Consider the following 10,903-nt stretch of genomic DNA (forward strand, 5'->3'; position numbering starts at 1 on the left):
TACTTTAAATCTGTGCCCTCTCGTTCTCAATCCTTTCACGAGTGGGAACAGTTTCTCTCTATCTACTCTGTCCAGACCCCTCATGATTTTGAATATCTTTATCAAATCACCTCTCAACCTTTTCTTCTCCAAGGAAAACAGTCCTAACTTCTCCATTCTATCTTCATAACTGAAATTCCTCATCCTTGGAACCATTCCCATGAATCTTTTCTGTACTCTCTCCAATGCCCTCACATCTTTCCTAAAGTGCGGTGCCCAGAACGGGACACAATACTCCAGCTGAGGTCGAACTAGTGTCTTATACAAGTTCAACATAACCTCCTTGTTCTTGTACTCTCTGCCCCTATTAATAAAGCCCAGGATACTGTATGCTTTATTAACCACTCTCTCAACCTGTCCTGCCACCTTCAATGATTTATACCCAGATCTCTCTGCTCCTGCACCCCATTTAGAATTGTACCCTTTATTTTATATTGTCTCTCCAGTTTCTTCCTGCCAAAATGAATCACTTCATATTTCACTGCATTGAACTTCATCTGTCACCTGTCTGCTCATTCCACCAAATTGTCTATGTCCTTTTGAAGTTCTACACTATCCTCCTCACAGTTCACAATGCTTCAAAGTTTCGTATCATCTGCAAACTTTGAAATTGTGCCCTGTACACCAAGGTCTAGGTCATTAATATATATCAGGAAAAGCAAGGGTCCCACCACTGACCCCTGGGGAACTCCACTAAAAACCTTCCTCCAGCCTGAAAAACATCCATTAACCATGCCTCTGTTTCCTGTCACTCAGCCAATTCACTATCCATGTTGCTACTGTCCCTTTTATTCCACGAGTTACAACCTTGCTCAAGTTTGTTGTGTGGCACTGCATCAAACACCTTTTGAAAGTCCATGTACACCACATCAACCCTCTCTGTTACCTCCTCAAACAACTCCACCAAGTTAGTTAAACATGATTTTCCCTTAAGAAATCCATGCTGGCTTTCTTTAATTAACCAGCATTTGTCCATGTGACAATTAATTATAGAGTCAGAGTCATACAGCATAGAAACAGGCCCTTCGGCCCACCGCGTCCATGCCAACCATAATGCCTATTTATACTAATCCCATCTGCCTGCATTAATTCCATATCCCTCTATGCCTTGTTCATTCAAGTATCTGTCCAGATGCCTCTTAAATGTTGCTACTGTTCCTGCCTCCACCACCTCCTCTGGCAGCTCATTCCAGATACCCACTATTTTTTGTGTGAAAAATCTACCCCTTTGATCCTCCTCCCTCTCACCTTAAATCTATGCTCTCTAGTTTTAGTCACCCCTACCATGGGAAACAGACTCTGGCTATCTCCCTATCTATGCCTCTCATAATTTTATATACCTCTATCATGCCCCCTCTCAGCCTCCTTCGCTCCAGGGAAAACAGACCCAGCCTATCTAATCTCTCTTTATAACGCAAGCCCTCCAAACCAGGCAACATCCTTGTGAATCTTTTCTGTACCCTCTCTAGCTTAATCACATCTTTCCTGTAGTGCAGCGACCAGAACTGCACACAGTACTCCAAATGAGGCCTAACCAACGTTATGTACAACTGTAACATGATGTCCCAATTCTTGTACTCAATGCCTGGGCTGATGAAGGCAAGCATGCCATATGCCTTCTTCACCACCCTGTCTGCCTGTATTGCCACTTTCAGGGAACTATGTACTTGGACCCCAAGGTCTCTCTGCTCAACAACACTCTACAGGGCCCTGCCATTCACTGTATATGTCCTGCCCTGGTTTAACTTCCCAAAATGCATCACTTCACACTTGTCTGCATTAAATTCCATTTGCCACTCCCTTGTCCACTTTCCCAGTTTATCTATATCCTGTTGTAACCCTAGACAACCTTCTTCACTGTCCACTATACCACCAATTTTGGTGTCATCTGCAAACTTACTAATCATGCCCCTTACATTCACATCCAAGTCATTAATATATATGACAAACAACAGAGGGCCCAGCACCCCGATCCCTGCGGCACACCATTGGTCACCGGCCTCCAATCTGAAAAACAACCCTCCACTACCACCCTTTGCCTCCTATCACCAAGCCAATTTTGTATCCAATTTGCTAGCTCACCCTGGATCCCATGTGTTTGAACCTTCTGGACCAGCCTACCATGCGGGACCTTGTCAAAGGCCTTGTTAAAGTCCATGTAGACAATGTCCATCGCCCTGCCCTCGTCAATCCTCTTGGTCACCTCCTGGAAAAACTCAATCAAATTCATGAGACATGATTTCCCACGCACAAAGCCATGCTGACTATGCCTAATCAGACCATGCTTTTCCAGATGCGTATAAATCCTGTCTCTCAGAATCCCTTCCAATAACTTTCCCACCACTGATGTAAGGCTCACCGGCCTGTAGTTACCTGGCTTATCCCTGCTGCCCTTCTTAAATAAAGGCACAACATTAGCTATCCTCCAGTCTTCCAGTACTTCACCCGTGGCTAACGATGATACAAAAATCTCTGCCAGGTCCCCAGCAATCTCCTCCCTTGCTTCCCATAGCATCCGAGGATACACCTGGTCAGGCCCTGGGGATTTATCCAGCTTAATGCGCTTCAAAACCTCCAACACCTCCTCCTTTGTAATGTTGAAATGCTCCAGGATATCGCTGTTCCCTCCCTTGAACTCATTAGCTTCCAAGACCTTCTCCACGGTAAATACGGATCAGAAATATTCATTTAAGACCTCGCCCATTTCCCGTGGCTCCACACATAGATTACCACACTGATCCTTATGGGGACCTACTCTCTCCCTAGCTACCCTTTTACTCTTAATATGCTTATAGAATCAAAGAACAAAGAACAGTACAGCACAGGAACAGGCCATTCGGCCCACCAAGCCTGCGACGATCTTGATGCCTGCCGAAACGAACACCTTCTGCACTTCCGGGGCCCATATCCCTCCATTCCCTTCCTATTCATGGATTTGTCAAGATGTCTCTTAAACGTCGCTATCGTATCTGCTTCCACCACCTCCCCTGGCAGCAAGTTCCAGGCACTCACCACCCTCTGTATAAAAAACTTGCCTCGCACATCCCCTCTAAACTTTGCCCCTCGCACCTTAAACCTATGTCCCCTAGTAACTGACTCTTCCACCCTGGGAAAAAACTTCTGACTATCCACTCTGTCCATGCCGCTCATAACTTTGTAAACCTCTATCATGTTGCCCCTCCACCTCCGTTGTTCCAGTGAAAACAATCCGAGTTTTTCCAACCTCTCCTCATAGCTAATGCCCTCCAGACCAAGCAACATCCTGGTAAACCTCCTATGTACCCTCTCCAAAGCCTCCACGTCCTTCTGGTAGTATGGCGACCAGAATTGCACGCAATATTCTAAGTGTGGCCTAACTAAGGTTCTGTACAGCTGCAACATGACTAGCCAATTTTTATACTCTATGCCCTGACCGATGAAGGCAAGCATGCCGTATGCCTTCTTGACTACCTTATCCACCTGCGTTGCCACTTTCAGTGACCTGTGGACCTGTACACCCAGATCTCTCTGCCTGTCAATACTCCTAAGGGTTCTGCCATTTACTGTATACCTCCCACCTGCATTACACCTTCCAAAATGCATTACCTCACATTTGTCTGGATTAAACTCCATCTGCCATTTCTCCGCCCAAGTCTCCAACCGATCTATATCCTGCTGTATCCTCTGACAATCCTCATCATTATCCGCAACTCCACCAACCTTTGTGTCGTCCGCAAACTTACTAATCAGACCAGCTACATTTTCCTCCAAATCATTTATATATACTACAAAGAGCAAAGGTCCCAGCACTGATCCCTGTGGAACACCACTAGTCACATCCCTCCATTCAGAAAAACACCCATCCACTGATACCCTCTGTCTTCTATGACCGAGCCAGTTCTGTATCCATCTTGCCAGCTCACCTCTGATCCCGTGTGACTTCACCTTTTGTACCAGTCTGCCATGCGGGACCTTGTCAAAGGCTTTACTAAAGTCCATATAGATAACATCCACTGCCCTTCCTTCATCAATCATCTTTGTCACTTCCTCAAAAAACTCAAACAAATTGGTAAGACACGACCTCCCCTTCACAAAACCATGCTGTCTCTCGCTAATAAGTTTGTTTGTTTCCAAATGGGAGTAAATCCTGTCCAGAATAATCCTCTCTAATAGTTTCCCTACCACTGACGTAAGGCTCACCGGCCTATAATTTCCTGGATTATCCTTGCCACCCTTCTTAAACAAAGGAACAACATTGGCTATTCTCCAGTCCTCTGGGACCTCACCTGTAGCCAATGAGGATGCAAAGATTTCTGTCAAGGCCCCAGCAATTTCCTCCCTTGCCTCCCTCAGTATTCTAGGGTAGATCCCATCAGGCCCTGGGGACTTATCTACCTTAATGCTTTGCAAGACACCCAACACCTCCTCCTTTTCGATAATGAGATGACTGAGACTATCTACACTCCCTTCCCTAGGCTCATCATCCACCAAGTCCTTCTCTTTGGTGAATACTGATGCAAAGTACTCATTTAGCACCTCGCCCATTTTCTCTGGCTCCACACATAGATTCCCATCTCTGTCCTTGAGTGGGCCAACCCTTTCCCTGGTTACCCTCTTTCTCTTTATATACATATAAAAAGCCTTGGGATTTTTCTTAATCCTGTTTGCCAATGACTTTACATGACCCCTTTTAGCCCTCCTAACTCCTTGCTTAAGTTCCTTCCTACTGTCTTTATATTCCTCAAGTGCTTCATCTGTTCCTAGCCTTCCAGCCCTTATGAATGCTTCCTTTTTCTTTTTGACTAGGCTCACAATATCCCGCGTTATCCAAGCTTCCCGAAACTTGCCAAACTTGTCTTTCTTCCTCACAGGAACATGCTGGTCCTGGATTCTAATCAGCTGACATTTGAAAGACTCCCATGTCAGATGTTGATTTACCCTCAAACAGCCGCCCCCAATCTACATTCTTCAGTTCCTGCCTAATATTGTTATAATTAGCCTTCCCCCAATTTAGCACCTTCACCCGAGGACGACTCTTATCCTTATCCACAAGTACCTTAAAACTTATGGAATTATGGTCACTGCTCCCGAAATGCTCCCCCACTGAAACTTCCTTCAAATTTTATACAAGAATGGTTTCCTACAGAGTACATTTAAAGGGCATACTCCCTCAAACTCTCAATTCCTCAGACTCTGACCCCGAGTGCATTTTCTCTTCCTTTTGCCCTACTATTCAGGTGCTGCCCCACCACCAGCTAGCTCCCATACTCTGGAATTCCCTCCTAAATTTTCGAACCTCTCCACTTCTCCACTTCCCTCTCCTCCTTTAAGGCCCTTCTTAAAACTCACCTCTTTGACCAAATATTTTTTCATCCCACTTATATCTCCTTCCTTGGCTCAACACACATTTTTAGATTATGTCTCTGTGAAGCACTTTGGGACATTTTTCTTTGTTATGTGCTATATAACGGCAAATTATTGCTCTTTCACAATACATACAGGTAAATGAAGTAAGGATCATGCATATTTACACAGTTCGATATTTTAAAGCAAAGGATACTCAATGACAGCGGTGGGATGTCCCTGCTCATGTGTGCAGGATGCTAACAGAGAGGGAGCGTAAAACGTTATACTTCGTTACAGCAGCAACCAGTTCTTTTCAGCATTGTATAGGGTGCTAGGGACTGTCACATTAACAGCTAGTCCTGACCACCTGGCCGGGCTCATTCCCCAATACCAGGTCCAGAATGGCCCCATCCCTGGTTGGACTATCTGCATACTGTTTCAAGAAGCCCTCCTGGATGCTCCTCACAAATTCTGCCCCATCCAAGCCCCGAGCACTAAGTGAGTCCCAGTCAATATAGGGGAAGTTAAAATCACCCACCACCACAACCCTGTTACCTTTACATCTTTCCAAAATCTGTCTACATATCTGCTCCTCTACCTCCCGCTGGCTGTTGGGAGGCCTGTAGTAAACCCCCAACATCGTGACTGCACCCTTCCTATTCCTGAGCTCCACCCATATTACCTCGCTGCATGACCCCTCTGAGGTGTCCTCCCGCAGTACAGTTGTGATATTCTCCTTAACCAGTAATGCAACTCCTCCACCCCTTTAACATCCCCCTCTATCCTGCTTGAAGCTTCTAAAGCCTGGAACATTTAGCTGCCAATCTTTTAGGATTCTCCTTTATCTTATCTGCCAGGGAAATCTCATGGCCCTTTTTTGCCCTCCTAATTTCCTTCTTGAGTGTAGTGTACTTCTTAAATAATTTTATCCTGAATTATTTTTTCTAGAAGTTTCCCTACCACCAAAGTTAAACTGACTGGCCTGTAGTTGCTGGGCATATCTTTATACCTTGTTTTTTTTTAATGTATGTAGGCTGTACATCCCAAAGACTGGCAGATCACATCAAACATATCCCTTCCATTGTTCACAACGGACAAGGTACAGGCCGTACCCAACCAGCCCATGCTTGCAAAACTCAAAACACAGTGTCTAACATTAGATGCGATTCCGCGATTGGACAACATTTGCTAAATAATCCTCAGTGTGCTAAAAATTACGCTGACAATCAATTTAAGATTGTCAGTCGGGTTCGCAGTGTGGCGCATGTGTCTGTACTGGAAGCTACATATATTAATACACAGGGCCCTGTTCTTTGCACACAAAACATGTATACACATTGCACCTGTTTCAGCTAAACAAAATAAGTGACAGTCATTCACTGGTTCATACCTCAGGGCAATGCCTTGACTAATCAGAGTCAAGCTGCCTGGTTTAAATTTCAAACAAAGCTTGGCAGTTAACTGTCAGTCACCATAAGCTGGTGCATTCTCCATGGCAATGCCTCTAACAATTAGAGTCCACTTGCCAACCAATCAGCACTCTCTTCTCATACAGTATAAATCTGTTGCTTTTCCTTACATTGGTTTTCTTTCAAATTGTCCTGATGAGTGCAAGATGAAAAGCTTTGACGAAATGTCTCTACTTTCAGCAACACAAGTTCTGTACTACCAAGAGACAACTTATTATTCTCTACTCCAGTGCTATCCATCTCTCTCAGTATTCTGTGCACCTTGGTATTCCTCTCTGACATTTGCTCCTGGTTCCCACACCCCTGACAAGTTACCAGTTTTGCTTCCCTCCAATCTGAGGTTTCCTCTCGGGTTCCCATTCCCCTGACAATCTAGTTTAAACCCTCCCCAACAGCACTAGCAAATCTCCCTGCAAGGGTATTAATCCCAGTCCTGCTAAGATGCAACCAATCCATCTTGTACAGGTCCCACCTGCCCCAGAACTGGTCCTAATGCCTCAGAAATCTGATGCCCTCCCTCCTACACCAGTTCTCCAGCCACGTGTTCAATCGCTCAATTCTTCTATTGCTATGTTCACTCGCATGTGAGACTGGGAGTAATCCTGAGATTACTGCTTTTTAGGTCCTGCTTTTTAATCTCCCTCCTAGCTCCCTAAAATCTTTCAGGACCTCATCCCCCTTCTTACCTATGTCATTGGTGCCACCATGGATCACAACCTCTGGTTGTTCACCCTCCCCTACAAGAATTTCCTGTAGCTGCTCCATGACATTCATGACCCTGGCACCAGGGAGGCAACACAACATGCTGGAGTCACATCTATGGCCGCAGAAGCACCTGTCTGTTCCTCTAACTAACAAACCCCCTATCACTACTGTTCTTTCTCCCCTCCTGTGCAGCTGAGCCACCTGCGGTGCTGCACTTGGCTCTGACTGCACTTGTCTGAGGAACCATCACCCTCAGCAGTATCCAAAATGGAAAACTGATTAGCGAGTGAGATTGTCTCAGGGGACTCCTGCACTACCTTCCCGGTTCTCTTAGACTGCCTGGCAGTCACCCATTCCCTCTCTGCCTGCACGCTCTTAACCTGCAGTGTGACCACCTCCCTAAACATGCTATCCATGAAGTTCTCTGCCTCGTGGATGCACAACAGTGACTCCAGCCACTGCTCAAGTTCTGAAACCCGGAGCTCAAGCTTCTGCGGCCGGTGACACTTCCTGCAGATGTGTTTGGCTAGGACACATGGTGCATCCATGATTTCCCACATGCCACAGGCTGTACATTCCACTTGGCGGAGCTGCCCTGCCATACCTTAACTTTACAGACTATTTATTATAAGTATAATAGCTTACTCACCAAGCAGCACCTTCCACTGCACCGAAGAACGAAACAAATGCTGGAGGGTTTAAAAAAGGAATAAAAAAAATAAGCACTTCCTCCCCCTTCACCGAACCCCCCCACTCACCAAACTTGTATCTCCACACTCTGCTTGCAATCTTCACTCCAGGGCTCGGCTTCACTCATTTGTCAAATGCCGTTGCAAGCCGCAGTAAAACTCTACACCAATGGAATAAGCGTCCTATGACGTTATTGCCTTATTCCATTAGAGCTTCAACTGATGGCAAGAGATAGTTATCGAAATGAACAGAAACCTGATAGATCTTATTCAACTAATTTTCATCCACAACAATTACACCACAAAACTCGTGTAATTCAAGGCCAGCATTTGTTGCCCATCCCTAACTGCCCTTGAGAAGGCGGTGGTGAGCTACCTTCATGAACCACTGCAGTCCTTGGGGTGTGGGGTAGGTACACCCACAATGGTGTTATGGAGGGAGTTCGAGGATGTTGAGCCAGTGACAGTGAAGGAACAACGATATATTTTCAAGTTAGGACGGTGTGTGGTTTGGAGGGGAACTTAGAGGTGGTCTTCCCATGTGTCTGCTGTCCTTGTCCTTCTAGGTGGTAGAGGTTGCAGGTTTGGAAGGTGCTGTTGAAGGAGGCATGGGGAGTTGCTGCAGTGCATCTCTAATATAGTACACACTGCTGCCACTGGATGTCGATGGTGGAGGGAGTGAATGTTTAACATGGTGAATGGTGTGCCTATCAAGTTGGCTGCTTTATCCTGGAAGATGTCAAGCTTCCTGAGTGTTGTTGCAGACTTACTCATCCAGGCAAGTGGAGAGTATTCTATCACACTCCTGACTTGTGCCTTGTATATGGTGGACAAGCTTTGGGGAGTCAGGAGGTGAGTTACTCACCATAGGATTCCTAGCCTCTGACCTGCTCTTGTAGCCACAGCATTTATGCTCTAGTTCAGTTTCTGCTCAATGGTAACCCCCAGGATGTTGACAGTGGGGGATTCAGCAATGGTAATGCCATTGAATGTCAAGGGGAGATGGATAGATCCACTCTTGTTGGAGATGGTCATTGCCTGGCACTTGTGTGGCACGAATGTTACTTCCCACTTATCAACCCAAGCCTGAACGTTGACCAGGTCTTGCTGCATATGAACACAGACTGCTTCAGTATCTGAGGAGTTGCAAATGGTACTGAGCATACAATCAACAGCGAACATCCCCGTTATGATGGAGGGTCATTGATGAAGCAGCTGAAGATGGTTGGGCCTAGGACACTACCCTGAGGAACCCCTGCAGCAATGTCCTGAGGCTGTGATGATTGACCTCTAACAACCACACCATTTTTCTTTCTGCTAGATAGGACTCCAGCCAGCGGAGGGTTTTCCCCCGATTCCCATTGATCTCAGTTTTGCCAGGGCGCCTGATGCCATACTCAGTCAAATGCTGCCTTGATGTCAAGGGCAGTCACGCTCACCTCACCTCGAATCCATGTTTGAACCTAGGCTGTAATGAGGTCAGGAGCTGAGTGTAAGTGAATGAAAAGAGGGAGAGGGAATGTTGCAGAATGACAAGGAAAGAGGGATAGGAGAAAAGAAACAATGAGGGAGCTAGATAGCGAAAAGAATGAGAAGGCAAGAACAATAAAGGAAAGGAGAAAAAGAGGAACGAGATATTTTAACTTAAGGAATCTCAAGTGAATAGAAACAAAGCAGATAACAAGGCACATTATGGCTTAGTTTTAAAGGTCATTTCAATGGGTTACATGGTTCCTTTCTAGTTTTAGACTATAAAGATAGCCACGCTTGCTCCAGTTTATTGTGCTCCCCTGTATCATGCTTCGATCCAGAGAGCTGAAGCTACAACTGGTGAATGTGTTTAACATTGTCTTGGAAGGAAGGGAGGTAGAAAAACATAAATACCTAATTAAAGAAGTGTGCAATTAAGAAAAATGAATTTGAGATAGGCTACGAAATCCTTTCCAGTTCTGTATTTTTCCATGATCCTAATGGATGCCTGGCCTCCCCCCTCCTCTCCTACACTAGAAAGGAATCATGTAACCCATTGAAATGACATTTAAAACTAAGCCATAATGTGCCTTGTTATCTGCTTTGTTTCTATTTACTCAAGTTAAAATATCTTGTTCCTCTTTTTCTCCTTTCTTTTATTGCTCTTCTTGCCTCTCATTCTTTTCACTATCTAACTCCCTCATTGTTTCTTTTCTCCAATCCCTCTTTCCCGGTCATTCTCTAACAGTCCCTCTCCCTCTTTTCCTTTTCATTCAACATTTCTCATCACAGGATCAGTAGATCAATGATGTGCTTAATACCTTCTGTGAAACAAACTCTGCCATGACCAGCAGCCTGGCACTAATTCATTCTCACATGTTCAGGGCTGCAGTTGGCTACTTTCTGGAAATTGGTTCATGATTCTTCTGCATCAATCCAAATTCAATAATGATTCCAGGGTAAGTTTGTGCAGCTAATAATTCAGGATTTCAGCATGGTCAATTTAATTTAAGCAGGAAAGGTAAATCTGGGAAAATAAAATCTGGTCTCTGTTGCTTGGCTCGGGACAGGACAGCACCAACTGGTCAGAACATTAGACTCCATACCACTCCGGAGGATAAAATTGATGCAGCAAATTCTTGGAACGGATAAGTCTGTAAAATGCCTTGGAACACTTTACTAGATTAAAGGTGCTCTATAAAAACA

This window comes from Heterodontus francisci, chromosome 48 (genome assembly GCF_036365525.1).
Source record: "Heterodontus francisci isolate sHetFra1 chromosome 48, sHetFra1.hap1, whole genome shotgun sequence".
Taxonomy (NCBI): domain Eukaryota; kingdom Metazoa; phylum Chordata; class Chondrichthyes; order Heterodontiformes; family Heterodontidae; genus Heterodontus; species Heterodontus francisci.